The sequence below is a fragment of the Ricinus communis genome, chromosome 8 (genome assembly GCF_019578655.1).
Source record: "Ricinus communis isolate WT05 ecotype wild-type chromosome 8, ASM1957865v1, whole genome shotgun sequence".
In the NCBI taxonomy this organism is placed as follows: domain Eukaryota; kingdom Viridiplantae; phylum Streptophyta; class Magnoliopsida; order Malpighiales; family Euphorbiaceae; genus Ricinus; species Ricinus communis.
The window spans coordinates 3,979,289-3,999,711 of NC_063263.1; the positions used below are offsets into that span (position 1 = coordinate 3,979,289).

General features: G+C 41.0%; 2 long non-coding RNA genes across 2 annotated transcripts in view; one reads left to right on the forward strand and one right to left on the reverse strand.

The window, feature by feature from the left end:
• LOC125370816 overlaps positions 1 to 4,406 on the forward strand; it is a 22,787-nt gene extending 18,381 nt beyond the window's left edge. Inside the window, exon 2 of the long non-coding RNA XR_007216897.1 lies at positions 4,198 to 4,406. This is a non-coding gene — a long non-coding RNA (uncharacterized LOC125370816). The remainder of the gene's footprint in view (positions 1 to 4,197) is intronic.
• Positions 1 to 11,353, reverse strand: part of LOC125370814 — a 19,219-nt gene extending 7,866 nt beyond the window's left edge. The window contains exon 1 of the long non-coding RNA XR_007216895.1: positions 11,289 to 11,353. This is a non-coding gene — a long non-coding RNA (uncharacterized LOC125370814). The remainder of the gene's footprint in view (positions 1 to 11,288) is intronic.
• Positions 11,354 to 20,423: the final 9,070 nt, after the last annotated feature.

Sequence of the window (20,423 nt, forward strand, 5' to 3'; positions counted from 1 at the left end):
TACTTCTTTTATTGCCAAAGTTAGGAGATTCTGGTCTTTGAAGTGAATAGACAAATTCACTTTCAAAAGAGCTTACCTCTTCCTATCGGTCGAGGAAAATCGAATGGATTCGGTCTTATAACCAGCCGAGAAGAAAGGAAAATATGATCGAAGCTTTCCAAACAAAGGATATATTTCGACGAAATGCAATCGTTTGTACAGAATAAAAAACTAGTGATCAATGAAGAAGGGAGAAGAAAGTGGATTCTTAGAAAAGCGGAAAGCGCTATCTGCGAAAGGCGGGGAAAAAAAGCGCTACGAAAGAAGAAAATTGGGGTTCCCAATGCTTCTCCATGCCCAACGAGATGCGCTAACCTCGGGATGCTTTATTGCATTGCAAGCCAAAAAAATGATAACAAAATGATAACACACATTCTAGTTTTTGGCTTGCAATTGAATTTCCCATACCTATCTCTTTGATCATGGGCTACCAATTCCCCCCTTTCAAATTCAAGCCATTTAAAACCTTTCAAGTCCATCTCCACCTAATTTAACTGCTATCCCTCCTTAAATTCCTCCAGTGCCCTTACTTGCTGCCCTAAATCAAGAACCCAGTGGGCAAGGACGGACAAGGGTTCTAACATGGGAGAGCATCTTCTATCTATATGAAAATGATTTTTCACTTTGACATCGTGTCAGCACATACCCTAAACACGTAGAAATTCGTTAAATGCGATTTTATGAACGCAGAAAAAAATAACATAAGTATAATCACGACCTCTCTACCGCTAGTGTTGGTGGCCGGATTAGTTGATAGACACATGTGTGACTTGTCTCGCTCGAAATCCAACCTCTACGTGTGTGTTCTCCGTGAGTAAAGCAGCCCTTTTTGGCGGCCATTGTGAAGATCTGAGGCACGGTGAGTAGTTTGAAAGTCCAGAACAATCTCGCTTTAAAGCGGCGGACCTCTATCTTGGCTAATGATGATTTCATCACCCTTATCCCTCTATCTAGAAAGCTAAAGCTCGGCCTAAATCTTTGAACTATTGACCCTACTTGTTTGGATGGGTGTTCACCCTAAAGTGTTCCCGATTTGCATGCATACATCCGTAAGTAACTTAGTGCAACATGGCAAATTTCATTGAGAAGGAGGACCGAAAGAAAAGAAAAACGGATCAACATGTGTATTTGTTGTCCGGATTGAATACCGCCATTTAGATACCGGTTCCTGAGAAAGGGGTATAAGCAATCTAGTTTTTTATTAATTCAGTCCCATATTAAGCGGGGATGGCGGCGAGCTATAGTAAAAGTAGCGGGAAGCGAAAGGCACCAATAAATAGCTACATGGATCACGGTGTATAGGCGTGATCGGGGCCATTATGGAATGTACCAAAAATAAATATATAGCTTTTAAGCTAGTAAAATGACATATCGGCCCATAGGAGGTCGGGTTTAGTCTACTTATCTAGAGGATGAATGATGAATAAGAAAGCCATTTCCTTCCATGGCCGAGCCGTAGTTTCAAGGAGCGGGAGGCCTAAGCGCTTGATTCTTTGAATCAAGCGTTGAATTCAATCTCTTTTTTTTTAGATATTCAAAAAAACTAATTTCATTAGTTAAGTAGCGTAGCGAAGCCCCAAATCCTTGATTTGACCCGGAAGAGCGCCCTTTGGGCCCAGGATTTAAGTAATTATGGTTTTATACTACTTGGAATGGCTCTACGTATTAAGAGAATGCATCTGGTAGCATTCGATCCGAATCCATTGACAACTGTATAAATGACTAGAATTTGTTTTTCAATTGGTGTTATGTTCCTTTTGCTTTTTTTTGGGCTTCTTTTCATTCTGCTTTTAGCACTCGGTAGGAATCGGAGGTATTTGGCCCCCAAAAGGGATTGGGGTTTTAGATCCTTGGGAAATCCCTTTTCTTAATACCCCTATTCTCCTTGTTTGTTGTCCTCATCGGTCAAATAAAACGAATCATTTCTCCGGGCTAATCCAAGAATTTCATGAATTTCATTATAACCCTTCTAAGATCGTTCCTTTTAAATTCGGTATTTCATAGGAATAAATGATACCTGATCTGACAGTGGAATATATATTCTTATTTTTCCGATGATTTTGATCCGAATCCATTGAAATAAGTTATGGATAAGGTGAAGGAGTGAGACTTCTTTTTCATGCGAAATTCTTCTTTTCTCTTTTTTAAAGACACACCGCCACTCGCGTATCCGAAGACACTTTGAAAGTGCCCCGGTGTACTTACAAAAAATCGGCCAGTTCTAAATTATACTTGAATTTTGGAATTTATAATCGGAAAAACTCTTTATTTTTTATTTTATATTAAATATATTAAAATATTTTCTATTAAAGTAAAGTTAAAAAAATGCCCTCCTCCCTCTCCTTAAGTGAAAAAAAAAAGCAGCATTCTTCTTTTTTTTTTAACAAACATTGTAAGAACCTTTCTAACTGACACTCCAGTCGTAATGCCACCCACGTCTTTTTTTTTCTTTTGAACAAAGAGGCAAACGCCTGAATAATCCTTTCACTTTCAAGGGATATAATTCACGATTTCAAAGTTTAAAGAAACTTATTTTCTTCAAAAAAAGTATGTATATTCAAAATTTAGGGGACGGCAAATATGAAAATAAGAGAGGCTCACGGGGCTAGACCCATCGCAGACCACAAACAAAAGCCTTTACTAAGAAAGGTGGCCTCAGAAAAGCTTGTCAAAAGACTTGACCCCCGAAGAGCTGACCCAAGCAAGGGCATTTCGGCAGTTGGTCGGTCAAGACCAGTTGGGGGAATATCCGAAACTGCTAGATTGGCTGCAAGATCAGGTTCTTAAGTTGCAGTTTCGAAGATAGCAGCAAAAGAATTCTATTATTAAATGAAGAAGAGAGCGAAGTTCTTATATTTTCCACGATAACAAGAAATATAAATTAATCGTTCGATGTCTGCTTGTTCTCCCCTCTTCAATTCCCAATGAACAACATGATCTTGACCTATCATTTGTTCCATTTTGTCGATCTGATACTTAGTTAACTCTTTTATCTTTATGTTCCCCCTGATACCTAATCAATAACGAACAGTGTGGTTGGATTCTGTTCAACAGCCCAAGGAATGTTCGCCCTTTTCATGTTATTTCCACTGCTTGAAGTGATTGTTACGACCACGAAGAAATGACGAATCCCAACTACGGATATATAAGAGCTAAAACTGCTAAGTCTTGTGAAGCTGTGAAATAAGCTCTTCCCAACCTCTGCTTCATATAGCTTGTGTGCCGCGAGTAGGTTTTCTCTTTTTGTTGGAAATTCTGCTATAATAGAGAAAAAAATTAGCTCAGGTAACCCGGAGAAAGACCCCTCACTTTCTGAGGCGGAGGAAAGAAAAAGCGGAATTCCCCCCAGCAAGCAGTGATTAATTAGCCAGGTGGCGTTGAAAAAAGAAGCAAATCTAATGGGAATGGTAAGAAAATAACGATGGAATCAATAAGAACACGAAGCAACAGCGGCCACACCTCCATTGAAAGAGGCGAATCTCCCATATTCCAGATTTTAATTGGTGTCCAACCTTCTATCTTTCTTTTTTTTTATCAGATTTACGAGTGCTATCCAATGCTATGACTTGAGACTTGAGAAAGAAGATATACGGATCATTGAAGACTTTCCAACTGCTCCTTCAACTGGGATCCATAGTAGTACCCCATCCATGTTGATCTCTATCCCTGAAGAACCTCAATAGGATAGAGCTGACCTCGGGGACAGGCTTGCTAACCTTTGGGCATAGTGATTAGTGAGCCCTCGATGAACTGCCTATAGTATTATATATACTTATATATATATATATATATTTTTAGGTATGACTAATCCGGCGAAGAATCCTAGTTCCTGCTCCTTGCGTGGCGTTTCCCAGTCCACTACGGCTTGCACGCACCTTCTTTTGATCCAACCAACTCATGCCATCGCTGAAAAGACCAGCTAAGCATCATTGGCTTGGTCAACCTTTACCTGACCAACTACCTAATACTATGCAGGCTCATCAAACAACGCTTTTTAGCTTTCTTCAGGATTTGGCCTGAACTGTTCGGCAGATTCCCACGTGGCCTTGGTAACCTACCGGTTACTTTTGAATCAAAGTAGCGACTAAAGGGGGAAATAGCTCAGTCGGTTAGAGTGTTGGTCTGTCACGCCAGATTGCGGAAGCATCTATGGACCAGGTTCACATTATCAGTGAGTGCTTGGAACAATTTTTTCATTTTTTCAGGGCAGAAGGTAAGCAAGTTGAAGACACGGGTTTATTGTTCTAAAAATGTTTCCAGAGGACTTTCACAAGCCATTAGTAGGGAGTTTGCAAAGTGTTCACTTCTTTTCGCCAGGTTTCATTCGATTTGTTGTGGATTGGATGATGGAAAAACCAAGCAAGTCCGCTGCTTTGATATTACAGATGAGTAAAGGCGCGATGTATATAATTGTGAAAAGGTTGGAAGATCTGGCCAAAGAAGGTGATAGCACTATAGATTCTACCTTGGTATTGCCCTTCCATTTGGAGGTCCCAGCTAGCCAAGCCAGGAGAAAGAAAGTGATTTTATGCATCTTTTTAGTCTTTTCTTTTGCTCATCCAGGAGAAAGCGTATAGATGATGAACTATAATATATCTTCTTAGTGCTAGAAACTCCCATGACCTCGCTTCCTTGGGCGGACTTCCACTAAATGTAACCCTTCTTCTTTCATCTGGAGCAGCCTCTACCGATAGTTGTTCTCTATCTCGACCTTCGGTGGGTGCTATAGCAGGAGGCTGTCTGTCATCAGGGACGTTGTTTGCAGCATTTTCTGGGGGGCTCTCTGTGTGCAAATCTATGAATTTCATTTCTTGGCCCGGACTGACAATTTTCTTTTTCCTAATCTCGCATGATGGGGCGAAGGGAAGAGAGTCTCAAACCTGGCCAATGAAATGTAAACTTAAAATGAAATCTCTTTCGACGCCGAGCATTTTTTATGTGTCTAGGTCGATTAGAAGTTCAGTTTGCTTCTCCCTTTTAGCGTTCTGGGCCCTTAAAAATAAATAAAAAAACCCGAAATCAAAAAGAAAGACGAGAAATTTTGCCATGTTTCCCGAGAGAGGCCGCTTTCTCTCAGGCGGCTGAAAAACGGGAGGTGCAGAAGTTGAGGGAGTTGAAAACTTCCAGAGCAGCCAACTCAGCTCTTTTTTTTTATGCAAAATTTTTTTCAGATGAACTAGTTTTTCTCTCTTCCTTGCTTGTAAAAAGTCAAAAAACAGATTAATCGCCGACGCCTATACTTGAATTTAGAAAGAATTTTCTTTCTTTCGTTAGTTAACCCACTTTTTTCTAAAAGGGATTTAAGTAATTCTGGTTTTATACTACTTGGAATGGCTCTCTCATATTGAGAAAATTTTATATCTATCTATAAACAATAAGATAATCATTTTTTTTTTAATTCTTCATTCCATTCCTAGGAAGAGTAAGAAGCAGATAGAGCAAAGGCCTGCGGGAAGAGAAAAATAGAAAGATTTGATAGGATTCGATTCATTTTAGTAATAAACAAAAACAACAGGGTCGGGTCGATACGGTAATTTCCATTTCAAAATTATGAAAATGAATTTCCTAATTTTCATTAATTTACTTCGGTATTTTCAAGGTAATTGAGGGTACCTAGCTAAACTCTAGGGTAGTTTTCTCTAGGTAATTGATAGCTATTGATCAAAGACGGCATGCTGACTCTTAAGGAAGAAGGGAGGTCTGCACAAACAGCAAGATCAGAATTTATGAGAAAAAAACTAAATAAAATAAAGCAAATCAAATAAAGAACAGGTAAAGATATATCCGAAATAATGACTTTCTTTTTTAAAACCACCACCCAGTCAATAAGGCATACTTGCTCACTGCGATCTCTAGCACAGTCTCATTCGTACCGACCCTCTACCAACGGGGTCAAGAGTGCCTTGCTGTTGCTGTCGCGTATCCAACCACCCTATCGGTATCACCTACGCTACTCATTTCTGACTTCTTAATAGCAAGCAGGAAACACTCAATTTAACTCGAGTGACTACGCCTATAAAGTGGCATAGTGGGGAGTAACCTCCTCTTATAGACGATATTAGGAAATAGATAGTTTGACCAGCTATAAGCCAAATTGAGCAAGGGCGGCCACTTCGCGATATTGTGCCAATTCAAGTTTTGAACTACCGCATACTTGTTTCATAGCTTTCAACTGAGCGCAAGCAAAGCTGAGCTTTTCGGAGCGAACCAATCTTCCATACGATCCACACCTCTCTGTCTATGTAAAAAAAGCCAAGGAAATACGATGGAGAGAGAGAAGGTTGCAGAAGTTCTTCTAGATCTCATGGAATAAGGCGGAATTTAAAAAAACACTTTCCATCCTTTTGTGTAGTTGACCCTATTGACTCTAGGTTAGACAAAAAATAGACTCATGTTCATAGGAACAGGGAACCTTCCGTAGTGGGATGTAAACCCGATTGTTTTGGTACTTTTTCACCACTAGTTATTATTTCATTTAGTTGTAACCGGCTGTTCACCTAGTGTAGGCTCTCAGCCATTTGTTATAAGGAAGTGCAGCTTGATTGTCGGGGGGAATCAATGGGAAGGAAAAAAGAAGGTAGATTATTCGATTCTATTTCCTCCTTTGGTAAGGATTGGCTTTAAGTCCTTCCCCCCTCTTTTTTCCCTATCACTAGTGATTACTCCCGATCCGAAGCACCCCTTTTCTATTCATAGAGAGATCCAACCGTCAAAATCAATAAAAAGGCCATCATGGACCAAAATCCAAACAGATTAATCTTGTTGGGAGGTAATGCCCAAGGAAAAGGGCGGCTACTCAGTTAACAGGATTGGATGATTAGGGTTCGGTACGGAACGAGTGGGCCCTTTTTTATGTTATCAAAGCGCAGATGAACCGGATTTCACTGGGTTCCCGCACTAAAAGGGCGAAAACTGGAAAGTCTCCCGTATTCAGTAAATCTGTGTTCTCTCTATCTGTCGGAAAGGGGTCAACTAGTCCTGTCGCATCTGTGTAAACTGTTTGTTGCTTGCTTCCTATCAATCTTGGTTTCTGATCTTGGTTCCTGCTTAGCAGTCTTACTTGTTTACTAGTTCCCTTCTTTTGATATGTTGTTCAAGTCGATTAGAAGGCGCAGAAATAGCTAGAACTGAATACGGAAAGTATGGAAAAACATCTCGTAATGTATTTAACTAGAAAATCAATTATGCTCCTGCGGAAGTATCTACTCGTTACGGAATCTCAGTGTGAAAAATTATTCACAAAATAAAGTCATCCAACATGCTCTTTTCATAATTTTGAAATGGAAATTACCGTATCGACCCGACCCTATTGTTTTTGTTTATTACTAAAATGAATCGAATCCTATCAAATCTTTCTATTTTTCCTTTGAATTACTCATATCTGATGAAAAAATGGAAATATTACCTTGTCCATTTATGTCAATGTCATTTTTATGTGTGGTTTCAACCGAAAAAGATCTATATAAATTCATTATCTAAGCATTCTCTCAACTTTTTGGGCTATCTCTTGCTCTTCCATCGCTCGCATCAAGCTATCACAGAAGCTCGCTTCTTTGTTGGAGCAAGCGTGCGTACCAATGCTCTTTCTCATGTTTTGGGCCGGATCCTGGTGTAATCATTCCCACTTTCAAGCACAGAGATAGCTATAAGTAGTTTGAACTTGAATCACTACCCCCGGGATGAAGGATGAATAATATATATTCAATTTCCACTTAGCGGATCTTCTAGACAGGAAAGTGTGCGATGCGGTGAATCCGATCTTTGTTAGAGCTAGTAGTTTCCGATCCCCCACCTCCAGAGTTAGATTGGGGAGGACAACTCCTTCAAGGCTTTTACTTACATTCCGAGGAAGACTTTACCAGAAATAGAAGAAAAGATTGCGAGGTACTTCGATAGCATCAAAAAAGTAACTTCCTTCATCAATCGGCCTTATTCTTATTAGGTGGTCATACTCTTTTTGAAGTAGGTATGTATGGTCCAGGTCAAAGGTGGATGCCATCCTTTTGGCTTGGTCATGATCTTGATTTGATGGTGAGCTCCTTCCTGGATGTACCCCAAACCTTTTTGCTTTTTGTAAAAAGCTCGACCAGCGAAAAAAACTGTTTGTCCGAAGCTAAAAAGAGGTTGACTCACTTCATTCGCCAAGCGAATGATCTTCGCTTTGCGGGAATAACAAAAACCACCATCTCGCTTTTTCCTTTCTTCGGTGCTACCTTTTACTTTCCAAGGGATGGGGTTGCTACCAAAAAAAAAATGAAAGCTGCTTGCCCTCACTAATAAAAAACAGCAATCCCTCCCCTTCTATTACCTACTTTTACTCATATCTTTGGTATACCTCAATACAAGCACAGGAAAGGATTTCCATAATTGCAATTGTTTGGAATATAAGGGGCGTCAGCAATGACCCTTCCGTACCACCACAAGACTAGTCGTTCTTGGGCGAATCCCGCCCCTAAACATAAGGGAAAGAAGGAAGGTGGCCGGGCCTATCATATCAAAAAGGGTGTAGAAAGAGAACCCGGCCACCTATTTCATTCGACGTTCGGAGGCAGGGGCCCGCCCGATTCAACCGTAGGGCTAGCTAACGGACGATGAGGATGAAGTGAAGGTTTATGAGGGAAAGTAATTTCGGAGCTTTGACTGATAATTCCATATAGGATATCAAAACCAAGAAGGTGGGGGTCGGGAAATGAGTAAGCGTGGGTGATCTGGAGTAGGGTGGTTGGATCTGTGATATGAGAGGGGCCTCGGCACAGGGAAGAGTGGTAGGTGGTCAAAGCGGGCTATTAATCATTGAAGTTTTTCTCACGTAGGTTGAATCCTGCCTCTCCCACTTTTTGGTTGTAGACTTGGGAGAAGAGAAAGGAGGCGTTCGGTATGGGATGGGGAACTACTGCAAGGGTTTTACCACCTTCTTTATTTACTATATTTGAGTCTTTGGAGTACTTTGGGATTATATTCCTTGCAGGGATTTATGCTTGTGGGCTAGGGTGAATATTGCACTCTGCTGGATCTAGTGGTTTTATAAATTGTTCGACTTGAACCAAAATCGATATGAATGAAAGATGCCTCTAAACTTGTTTTTCTTACCAGTGAGAGGTAAAATAAACGGAAGAAGGAAGAAAAGGAGCGTAATGCCACTCGAAATAAGAGGAAAGTCCTCTGAAAGCCCTAAAAGGTTGCTCCTTCCCTAACAGCTAATCGCTTCCTTCTAATGTAAAATATATGGAGGCAAGTAGTCAAATTAATCAAGAAGTGCGGAAATCCTTCTCTATATAAGTTCTCGAGGACTGAGCAAGAAAGTGCTGCAAGCATATTTAAGACAGAAGGGAAAACGAAAGTAGTATTTTTCTAGTCCCCTAGGCCCTGGGTGCCAGCTACTGAAATGTCACAAGAAAAAGAAGCAATTATCGCGGATTTCCGATCCCAAGTCTCGCACGCACTCTCCAAAGATCAAATGGAGAACACACCATCCGCCTCCTCGACTGACCTTCACTGAAGTTCCAAAGAAGAAGGTCAAAGAGAATCAAAACATAAATGAATTGAATAAAGAAGGCTCGGCAAGGTAAAGATGAGCTCCACACACATAGTTTTTAGTTCGGTAAGAAAAGGGAATTCTCAATTTTTGTTTTTTTTTGTTTAGAATTTCTAAATTCTATTAGACATTTTTATTTTTATTTATATTTTTATTTAAAATTTTTCATTTTTATTTATTTTAATTTTGATTTGAATTTTCTTTGAATTACTTCCCCAGTTTTCTTTTATTTTTATTACTATGTATAACCTCCTCATCAACAAGACGTTTCCGAATAACCATTCATTTAATGAAAAACTGCGCTTGTTGGCAAATTTGAATCCTCCTCCTCTCGTGGTGGGCCTCTTTTCTTTCCCCACTGGCATGAGGTGGGGCCAATCATGGTATTCAAATATCCCAAAATTTATCGGCATAGATTCTAAACTAAATGGTATTCTTATCGGGCACCCAAGCCGGGTTCGACATATCAATCCACTGGTTCCTCCCACCCGTGTGCATGTCTTGGCTTTCTAGAATCTCTTTAGAAATTGATGGTTGAAAGTCCGTGATGTTCGCCTTCCCGCCTATACCCTATCTACCCTATATGGTGTCTATTGCATGATGAAAGAGTCCCGAGAGCATGACATATGCTCATCGTTGGTCAAAATTTAGGAAGCGGTCAGACGTCCGTCCCTATGGACGTATTACATATCCTACTGAGTTACTCAGTCTTCCGAGCTAGTGTTACTCCGTAGGAAGAACACCTGCTTACTTTTAACTAGAATGTGGTTATTGCCATCGGAAAACTTTGGTTGGTCAAAGAAATAAGGAAACGCCGATTTGGCACAAGATATCCGAGGTGAAAAGAGCAAACATGAAAACGGAACCATCAAAATGACGATTGTTCGTGGAGGTTTCCACAGAAAGACCCCTCGGTTCTGGCAAACGAATCACAATTACAGGTACCTGGGACTTTTAGATCGTTAGCTTCTTTTCTTAGGAAGGAATGGGTTTACCATAGCACTCTAACCCTTATTACTATTAAAAAAAGAGCAATTTTTCGTAATGTGCATTTAAGGACTCCTGAAAAGGGCTACTACTGTATTCAAACAAGACCAAATCCTTTAGAAGTAAAAAAGTCTCATTTACATTATTAAGATTGTGGAGTTTCCAAAAAGTTTGGTCCGTCAATTCCGAAAATGTTAAGTTAGGGATAAGGCAGATCAAAATATGGTGCGGAAAAACCAAAATCGATATGCATGGAAAATGCCTCTAGAACTTGTTTTTCTCGGTCAGGAGAGGTACGACAATGAAAAAGAAGGAAGAAAAGGGAGCATCCTTTCTTGAAATAGTTCCTCTCCTCTTGCCCTGGCCTAGTAGCTCGGGTCCCTTGATTCTATTCTTTCTCATCCACGAACCCCTGTCTACGAAGCCGGGTCCTTGAAAGACTTCTCTCCCCTCCCCCCGTGACGCTCTCAAATCGATCGCTATCGCGAAAGAGCGCAGAAAGATCGTAAATGATCAGCTTAGGTGTGAGTATCCAAGATTGGTCAAAAGGTTCCCAATAAGGGTCGAGTTTATGGGAGAACTAAAGCAGGTGATCACTCTAAATAGCGTAAATAGAGTGTTTGGTGGATCCCCAACCCCTCTTTGAAATTCAAAGGAGATCAAAAGTATGCTTATGAAGACGTAGGTAGATTTGGCGATATGGCTTCCAACAACCAGCGGGGAGCACCTCAGTATATGATTGCGCGCAGTAACTGGGAGTCCTATTACCCCTAAGGCCAACTTCAATTCATTAACATAATATGCACCACATTTATAATAGTTCCTTCAAAGACACTTTTTGCGATTTAATCTTTCGAGAGAGGAGGAGCGACATTCTTTGACCAATTGAAACGACTATTCGCATTTCTTCCACTTTACGCCATAATGACATGAAGAAAGAAGATAGCGAGCGGCTACTTTAGCTTATTCGGGAGAGAGTCTTCCCTCTTTCTCAGGCAGGACATTTTTCTATCAATTTCAATTTCATAAGAGAAGGAAGACTTGTTCTATGCTTAACACATAAAATTCCATTTCGAAATGCCCGCTTCAACCGCTGTTTCACCTCCTAAAAAGCAAAGTTGGCTTGACGAGCGTGGAGCAATAAAATAAAAAATATCTTTCTTGTCCTTCTACTTAAGGGGAAAAGAGAAGCGCTTTTGCTATTAAGAAAATGCATATCCACTCAGAGGAAGGTCTTTTCGTAATGGATGACCCTCGAAACCATAATCTGTTGATATATGGCGTAGATCCAGATGATTGATGGAAGAAACACCAAACATATCCCAAACTTCTCGCTCCCACTAGCCGGCTGATGGAAATAGACTGACTACCGAATCTCAGCAAGCAGTACCGGAAACTAATGAACCCTACTAGATGATCGAACCGGCCACTGAGTTAGGGAGTACAAGGGTCCACTGTGAATTTCCCGTTTGATATGTATGGAAAAAGGAGGTGATTCTGGTATCTGATCCATCATCATTGGGTTACCGCTGGTGTGAAACCTTTTAATCTAAGTCCCATTTGTAGTTGGAGGGGGCTGTATCGTGGAAGTAATGGCCTTGAGATTTTGAATCTTCCAGGTATGAAAGAGATCATAAAGCAAGGGCTGCTTCACCCGCCCGGAAGGGGGAGTTTAGAGACCATTTGTGCTCTTGTTACGCCTCTGGTCAAGGTAGAGAACGGGAACTGTGGCATGCCATGCCAAACAGCGACGAACAAACACACTGCAGGGAGGGTCCTTTTAAGTAGATGACTCATCGCGCCGTCGGAGCGGGACTTCTTTGGGAAAAAGAACTTGAATAACTTCATTTTTCTAAAGAAGTCATCATTTTCTATCAGGAACGCTATGTCATTTACAACCCCGGCGTATTTCGGATGCTTGAAGCATAAAGAGATCGAGGAGCTCTTTCTACCGCACCTATCTGATCTTTGTCAACACAGGACTCGGAGCCCCCTATTCAAACAAAAGGGTAATCCGAAAGGAATTGAAAATTCTGAAGGATTTCTTATATTGAAGGGGAGAAGACTCATTTTTCATTCTATATAGGGGGAGAGCAAATGCTCGACAAGCTGCTACATTAGCGGCGCATAAACCATGTTCGTCAACCAAGTTTGTTCAATAGTCGTAACGTAATTGGTTAGTGGGGAAAGGCCGGGATTCAAAAGAATTAGGCGAAGTGTTTGTTCCTGAACGACGGAAGTGGAAAGACACTAAGGGAGAAAATTGGGGATAACCTCGCTACAAAAGAATTCCTTATTCTATTGTCAGCTTATCTCATTTATCTCCTTTTAGCACTTTTTGTGCATAGGTCAGATAGAATCAAATTAGCGAATTCTGTGATTGAAAAGCAGTTTGATCTGGAGTCAAGTACTCCTGGAAGGGGGAGTAGGACATTCCATAAAAATCTTTCTGATCTGCTAGCTGGTGGTCCTCTAAAATCCCATTTTTTCATCGCTCTTCCAAGAATGGGTGAATTCGAAATTTGGTTGTAAAGTGAGTTAGGCGGGTGAGTTGATTGGCAAGCCAGCTAACGGGGCCACGAAGGGCCCAACAGATTGAGGGCTCGAAATTATATACTTAACACAATGAGTTCAAAGTCCTCATTCACCACCAACATGCTTCAATCCAATCTCGGGGGCAGAACAGTTGTTATATCACTGGGTCGGTGGGGGAACCCGTAGGAAGGGGGGACGACCAGCCAAATTCACATTAGAAATTGCCAACATGAGCACAAACGAAATCGTGAATTGTGTATAGAAAGAAAATGAACGACTTCTATTCTCGGAGCTGAGGTATATGAAGGCATACGGCATACCATCAAGATCTATGGGTTCGGCCATGCAAGAAATGCGTCCGGGTTCATTTTTGAAAGATGGTCCCCAATTTTCCCATGGTATAACCATTCTGATAACGAGCATAGTTTACAGCACTGATCCCTTCTCGTTCAGGTATTTGTGTAAGTGGACCGATCTTCTTCTCTCGGCATGCTTTGCTTACTAGAAAGGTACTCGTATGCCACTAGTTCCTTCATCATTGGCCCCGGACTGTATTCGATAAAACTACGAGTTGTTGGTTCTGGATATCTCGGATAGAAAGTGGATGATCTACATAGACATAAGAATGGAAGGTTTGCTTGTCACCGGTCAATGATGCTCTTCTAGCTTGACCTACGATAAGTGGAAATATCAAAGGCGAGGTGGGAATGCGAACTATCTCGATCAAGTTTTCTTTTCCTATCACGGTGAAAGCGTGTTGATCGCGTACGGCAGGATCTTTATTTGGACATTCCCGAAATGCCATTGTGGGCTCAGCTGTCTGCGATGATTCTAGATGGATTCTTTTATTTGGAAGTTGAAGTTCTAAAACAGCGTGTTTTTCGTCATCAAGAGGAAAGTCAGAAGGTAATCGACTTACTCAATAGTTCTTGCTTCTAGACCTGAAAAGAGCTTATTCGATTCCGTCTGTGGCATTTGACCATTTGAAAACAGCTTATTCATGCCATCGGTCGGTGGCTGCTTAGTCTCATCCGAGAGTCTAATCTCTTTGTACTGCTTTTTTTCTTTGAAAAAAAAGAAGGGGGTCGATTTAGGCTCCTTCCCTTCCACTGCATAGCCGCGCTAGCAGGTACTATGAGCCCTCTGTCCCGGATTAAGTAGAAAAGGGATATATGAAGTTCGTTCTGTTCCTCTGTGCATCTCCGTGATGGGTAAATCCCCATGAAAAAGGGGCAACTTTCGTGTAGTTTGTGATTGGATGTAACTGTTAAGATTTTCTCTCGGATAAATCTTTCTCTTAATATCTTTCTTCTTGTTCCTCAATCTTCAAGAAATAAACCAGCCTTTGAAGATCACCCACTTTATCAATGGGCGCGATGTTGGAATGCCTTTTCCCACTGGGATTTCAATATGAACTCTGGCCTCAACAAGATCATCCAGGTTGAATGTCTCTTCATTAATAGCTACCAGGGAAAAAAAAGGCCTATCTGTGACTATAGTTTCCCGAGTGAGGGGATTGGAGAGTACGACATATCCTTTGAGGCAGATTATTATCAGATATTTAATTTCCTAAAAGATAAGCCTATCCAGTTGAAGTGTAAGTCCCCCCTTTTTTTTGGTTTCATACGAGGTAGGTTTTTTTTTCTCTATCTTCATCTCTCAAGCGACTTCCAACGCTTTCGCCTCTTGGGTGATTTGCTATCGGTGTCGCAGTCTTCTTCTCTTCTCCTTTCTCTCATTCTTTCTTTCTCTAGAATTTATAAAAAATAAATCAATTCTAACAATACCAGTCTTGCCATTGCTTATTCGGTATTCCAAGACATAGTCCTATCTATCCACCTCTCCAAACATAATATCTTGAGTACCTATGATGGTGACCACATTTGCTGGCATGTGATGTCTGGACATAGAATCGAGTCCTTGTGAATGGGGGCACGGTGCTCTAATTTTACGTGGAAGATTGCGGCAATGCGAGCACAAATCTTACCGGCTTAGTGAGTCTTCTTAGTAAGCGGCCGAAAGGGCATCCGTATGACCTTCCACCTCTTGTTTTGCTTTTCTTTTCCACAGATCCGGAACTTTGCACGAGTTAAGTTAACACTACGCAACCGAACTGATCATGGGCCAGAACACCTCTATTGAGCGACAAAGTGGACCTTTACCCGAAGCAGCAGAAAAATTCTGCCTAGCCATCTTATAAAACGATACCAGTTTGCAGGTTAGGAATGTAAAAAGATGCAAAGGATGTAAAGTTGAACAAACAGTGTATAACATAATAAAAAAAGAACTTCCTTTTTCTTCCAGCGATGATACTAACGATGTATAGTGCAACTTGTGCCAGGATTACTGTCGATTTTTCCCATGTGGTGTCGAACTTTGCCCCCATATGCTAGCTCCAGCTGAAGGAAGGGCTTCATAGCCTTACCTTATTATTAAAGAAACAAAGGGGAGCTTATTCTTATTATATTAAAAAAATGAAAAAAATGATGATCCCTAATTCCATCTAACTGCTCTCTGGACTCGGAGTTTTGAAGTATCGCTTAGCTCCAGACTGGTAAGCTCTTTTGAAAGCGAATTTGTCTATTCCGCCCCAGCACAGTAACTTCCTAACTTTGGCAATAAAAGAAGTAAAGTAAAAGTCTCTTGTTATATACGTAAATAGAGATTTATGCCCCGTTGTTGGCATATCAGCTTCCTCGCCCCAGGGTTTATTGTCAGATTTCATTCTCTATGAGAAGGTTAGTTAAGCAATGGAATGAATTACCCCCCCCTCTCAGCGCACTGCACTCAAATAGAATAATGAATGATATGGAGTCATGCAAGGAGCGCGCTTTACTAATATAATAGAAAAGGGTTTTCCATATCTATTTCTGCCCGAACTCTTCCTGAGTTTCCCTCCTAGCGAACGGGGAAAGCTTATCCCTCACTCGCATTTGCCCATTATTGTTCACTAATAATAGTAGAGTTGTTGGCACAGAGTCAAAAAAAAAGATTCTGTTCAATATAGTGATGAAAAAAAATCCAAAAATCCAATTAATTCAAAGAAGTTACATTGCTTAACACACTTCGATTTTCTTTCCTCTACTTATTCCGCCCAACGAATTGGCTTTCCGCTCGACCAAATAGTCAAATGTCTGGTTAGGATATGTAGGGAAGAAGCTCCTAGCATATTTCAGGATGACTTTCGACACAAACACACTCTTTTTCTAATATGTGTTGGTGCTTGAATCTTCTTCTTCTTAAAGTTCACACTGATTCCTTCCTTTTCTTCAAGTAACACTGAATGCATTCCATCAAATGTATTCTTATTTAGTGTAAGTCGTATTGTTGTTGGACATGTGGTTGCTAAAATGATTCCAGATGAAAGAGGACCGGACAATTGCCCTCTTGAGTAATGGGAAGCGGGCTAGTCCCCGAAAATGCCCGTTCGTTTGTCGTTGGGGCCAATAATCTTACTTGCTGAGACTTTACTTGTAGGATTGCACTTGAAAAGACCTTTAGAAAGAGAGATGAACCCGCGATCTAAGGTTTTTTCTCTTTTCTAGACTTTCTTCTCTTATGAGATTTCTTGTTTAATTGAGTTTCTTCTTTCTCTGTCTCATCATTCGGGCAACTACTGCGAATGCATCTTCGTAGTACGACCCACATGCATAAACTGAACTCCTAAGACAAAGCTCAGCGAGAAAGATCCCTAGAAGGGAAAGCAATGAGGAATAAGTTGCCAAGCAACATCCTCATCCACCAATCCCAATTGGCATCCCAGTACAAACGGAGAGCGAAGAAAAGGCAATGAGCGGTTCTTCGCTTAGTAGAGCTCCCGGCCGTAGGACGACGACCGCTTCTTGTTCTCGCCCAGCCGTTTCTTTTTATTTGATTATTATTTAGAATCCTAGACTAAAGAAGAAGCTCATGAATCAGCGCAGGGCCAAATCAACAGGTTTCCACGCCATAACGAAAAGAAGAAATCCATGATGCGGTGAAAACAGAGCTTGGTTAGAGTGCCCTCCCCTATCCTTTAAATTGATGGATTCCCAGTCTTTTCCTGTTGGAAGATTATCAAGGCGACCCCGGTCGAGGCGGTTCTCGCGAGATCACTTGCTTCTTCTTGGCATAGTCCTCGAGCATATGGCCCCAGTGACAATAAGCGGCACCCAATAGGCCGAATGCATGATGCCTAAAAGAATCACGAGAAGCAAAGGGTTGACCCTTGTGGCAAGAAGACTGGAGCCAAAAGCAAAGAAGCGATGGTGGCCTGAGGGAAATTGGAGTAGCTTTTTCATCTTTTTCAATATTGGGGGTATGTGACTTAGTTCACTCTCAGCCACCAGTGGAATTCTTTTCTTTGCCCTCTAAGAAATATCCTAAGCCTTATTACAAGCGGTTGATATTGATAACAGCTTTCTAGCAGCCCCTCGTTTCGCGGTTCCTCGCCATGAGAGAAAGCTTTTTTCTTTTCATGTGATCAAGCTAGTTCAATCAAGTTCTTTTAGGCCAGCTGCAAATTTCCTTGCGAGACAAAATGTATCTTGGGCAAATCCCTCCCTCAAACTGGTGTAACCATTGAGAGAAAGATCGCTTTCATTCAAGGGGTAACTGAAAAGTTGCTCTCGGATGGACTTCACCAATTTTAAAGGGAAAGAGGAAGCTATGGACGTCAACTTCTTTGATGATGACCAATAGGACAATCCTAATGGGAATGGTAAGAAAATAACAATGGAATCAATAAGAACACGAAGCAACAGCAAATTACTGAAAGAATTATGTTAAAGAGCACAAGGGTCACCTTCTTCTGATGACAACTCCAAGATGATCACTATGATGGGATTAATTCATCCATTCCTCAACAGCGATGCATCACAGAAGCAAGTTATGGACCTACCAAGAAGAATAAGGAAAAGAAGAAGCAAGTTTCTACTGAGTTCTTTGGCTATCAAGTCTTTGCCCCTAGGCAAGCAACTGAACTTCCGAGAAAGAGGAGGTGCGAAGAGACTGACTTGTCAGAGTGAAAGCACAGAAAAGATAAAGTCTGGTGCAGAGTGGAGCGGCTTTGGGACATAGGAGAAGTTTACATACATACTGACCACTCTCTACGAAAGGCTTTACATGCAAAGTAGGAGATCAGGAAATTCGAACAAACAGATAAATGCTGAAATCAATGCAAACAGGCAATCTGACAAGAAGAATGAAAAGTACTACGACAAGCAAAAGAAATGTAACCAACGTTTATTCGAAAAAGCAACCCCAAAGATTTGAGACCAAAAGCGATTAGTGGTGACCATTGAATAAGAAAGAGATTATGGGCATCTTTTGCTTCTCACAAAACTTTTGATATTTGAATATATTTGATTGTTTCTAAAACTATCGAAAAAATTCACCGTCTCTCACAAATTCTTATGGATCTCTCTGAGATCCGAAAGCTGCAGATCCGGCTTCTATTTTCATCGATCTTGGCGTGGGTATCTTGCTTTGTCTTGATTACAGAATCGACATCCCAGGAAATCCATCCCCCTACTCTTTCTAAAGATAACTGCCATTGACATTAAAACTAAAGAGGGAAAGGAAGATACGAAGGACTAGACAACGAGCGTCAAGTACTTCCCGATCAGTCTCACTAGCGCAGTGGATTGCTCTTTCTTTAGTCTTTAGTTAGGACTGCCATTGAAGATGGGTTAATCCAAGCCTAATGGTCGACCACATTCAACGGTCAAAAGTCATGCTAAGAGTGCTAATTTAAAGAAATTAAGGGACGTTGAGGCCAAAGAAATTGTTGGAGTTAACTTAACATTTTTATTTAGCACCAACATGCTTGATGTTAAGAAAAGATCTTTTGCAGGCTAGAGATTTCTTGTAAAAACACTAGCCCCGCTCAGTTCATAATGAGAATATTTCACAGTATATCGAAGACCAGATCATTCTGCTTTCTTCGTAACACTTGACCATCATCCACGACCATACCTACTCTTCTCGCCTTCTACTTGATCTGCCGGTAGTTACTGAGATGTTTCAGCTAGGCAGCCCGGCGGAAAAGAGAAAGCTAGTGAGCTATTGAGTTACGCTTGAAATCCGTGTATCTCAATCAGTTGAATTAATGAAAACGGTTTGATTCCTTTTCGCAACCCATTTATTTTTCAGAAAGACTGGGTTCAAGCACAAGCTACTTCCTTTCCAATTGATGCGCCAGAACCTTTCCATATTATATTAAAACACTGCCTTTCAGTGAGTCAACATGAACTGTCTTTGTCATCTTTACTAAACTAAAAAAGTAAATCATGTCTCATTTCATTGGCTGTGCCCCCCCTCACTTTACAGCAGGCAAAAAGAAAAGGCGGAATTCCCCCTTAAACAGGCAATTAATTAGCTGATGACGTTGAAAAAAGAAGCAAATCCAATGGGAATGGTAAGAAAATAACAATGGAATCAATAAGAACGAGGAATTTCTTACAGTAAGATAGAAAGCAGGCTAGTCTCCGAAAATGCCCCGGACCGTGTTGTTTGGAACAAGTAAGATTTTTCAGGGTAGAAGGCCTTTCCTTGAAAGCGAGAAGGACTCCGCTTACTCACTAGGTTTACAGCGACTCGGTCTCGAAACCAGCTCAAAAGCGCCCTCGACTACTGGTTCTGATGAGTAGGAAAGGACTCGCCAAACAATCGAAGGCTCAGGCGATGATAATCTATGACCGAGGCTGAACTACTGGACGCCCAACATAAAGGAAAGTCCAAGTCCAATCTTCCGATGCAGTGAATTGAAATCGACTCCTGGTATAGCTCTTAATAAGCATGTATGTGGGACCTTCCTCTCAAGCTATCGGGGAAAAAAGAAAGAAACTGCTTTTTCATTTTCCTTTTGATTCCTTTTGAAAGGAGAGAAGGAGTCCATTTTTGGCCGACGGATCCTTCGGCCGGATCCTGATGCTTCCAATGTGAACTCCGAAATGGGATACGGATTGTGAGGTTTTCCCGACTGGCAATATGAAAATGTTTTTCGTCGGTCAATATCTGTAATCAAATAATTGGTTGCATGTGCTGTTTGATACTCATTGGTAAAGGAAGAAGTCGTACGTTTGGCATTCTGTTCTCCTTTGCCTTATTATTTCATTTTAAAACATCTTTTTTCGTTATTATTCCTTTTAGTAGGTTGAAAATCTACTTTGTTATTAGCTTAGGTTGGGTTGAATTTCCAATCTTCAGGCCCGGAGTTCATCCTGAGGCCGAGGGTCAAAGAGCTTTTGAGGACCTAAAGCAGGCAGTAATTGATGACCCCGTATTGCAGTTGCCAGATCACACTTTCCCTCATTGATGACCGGTTAGGTTTTTGAGAATCTATATT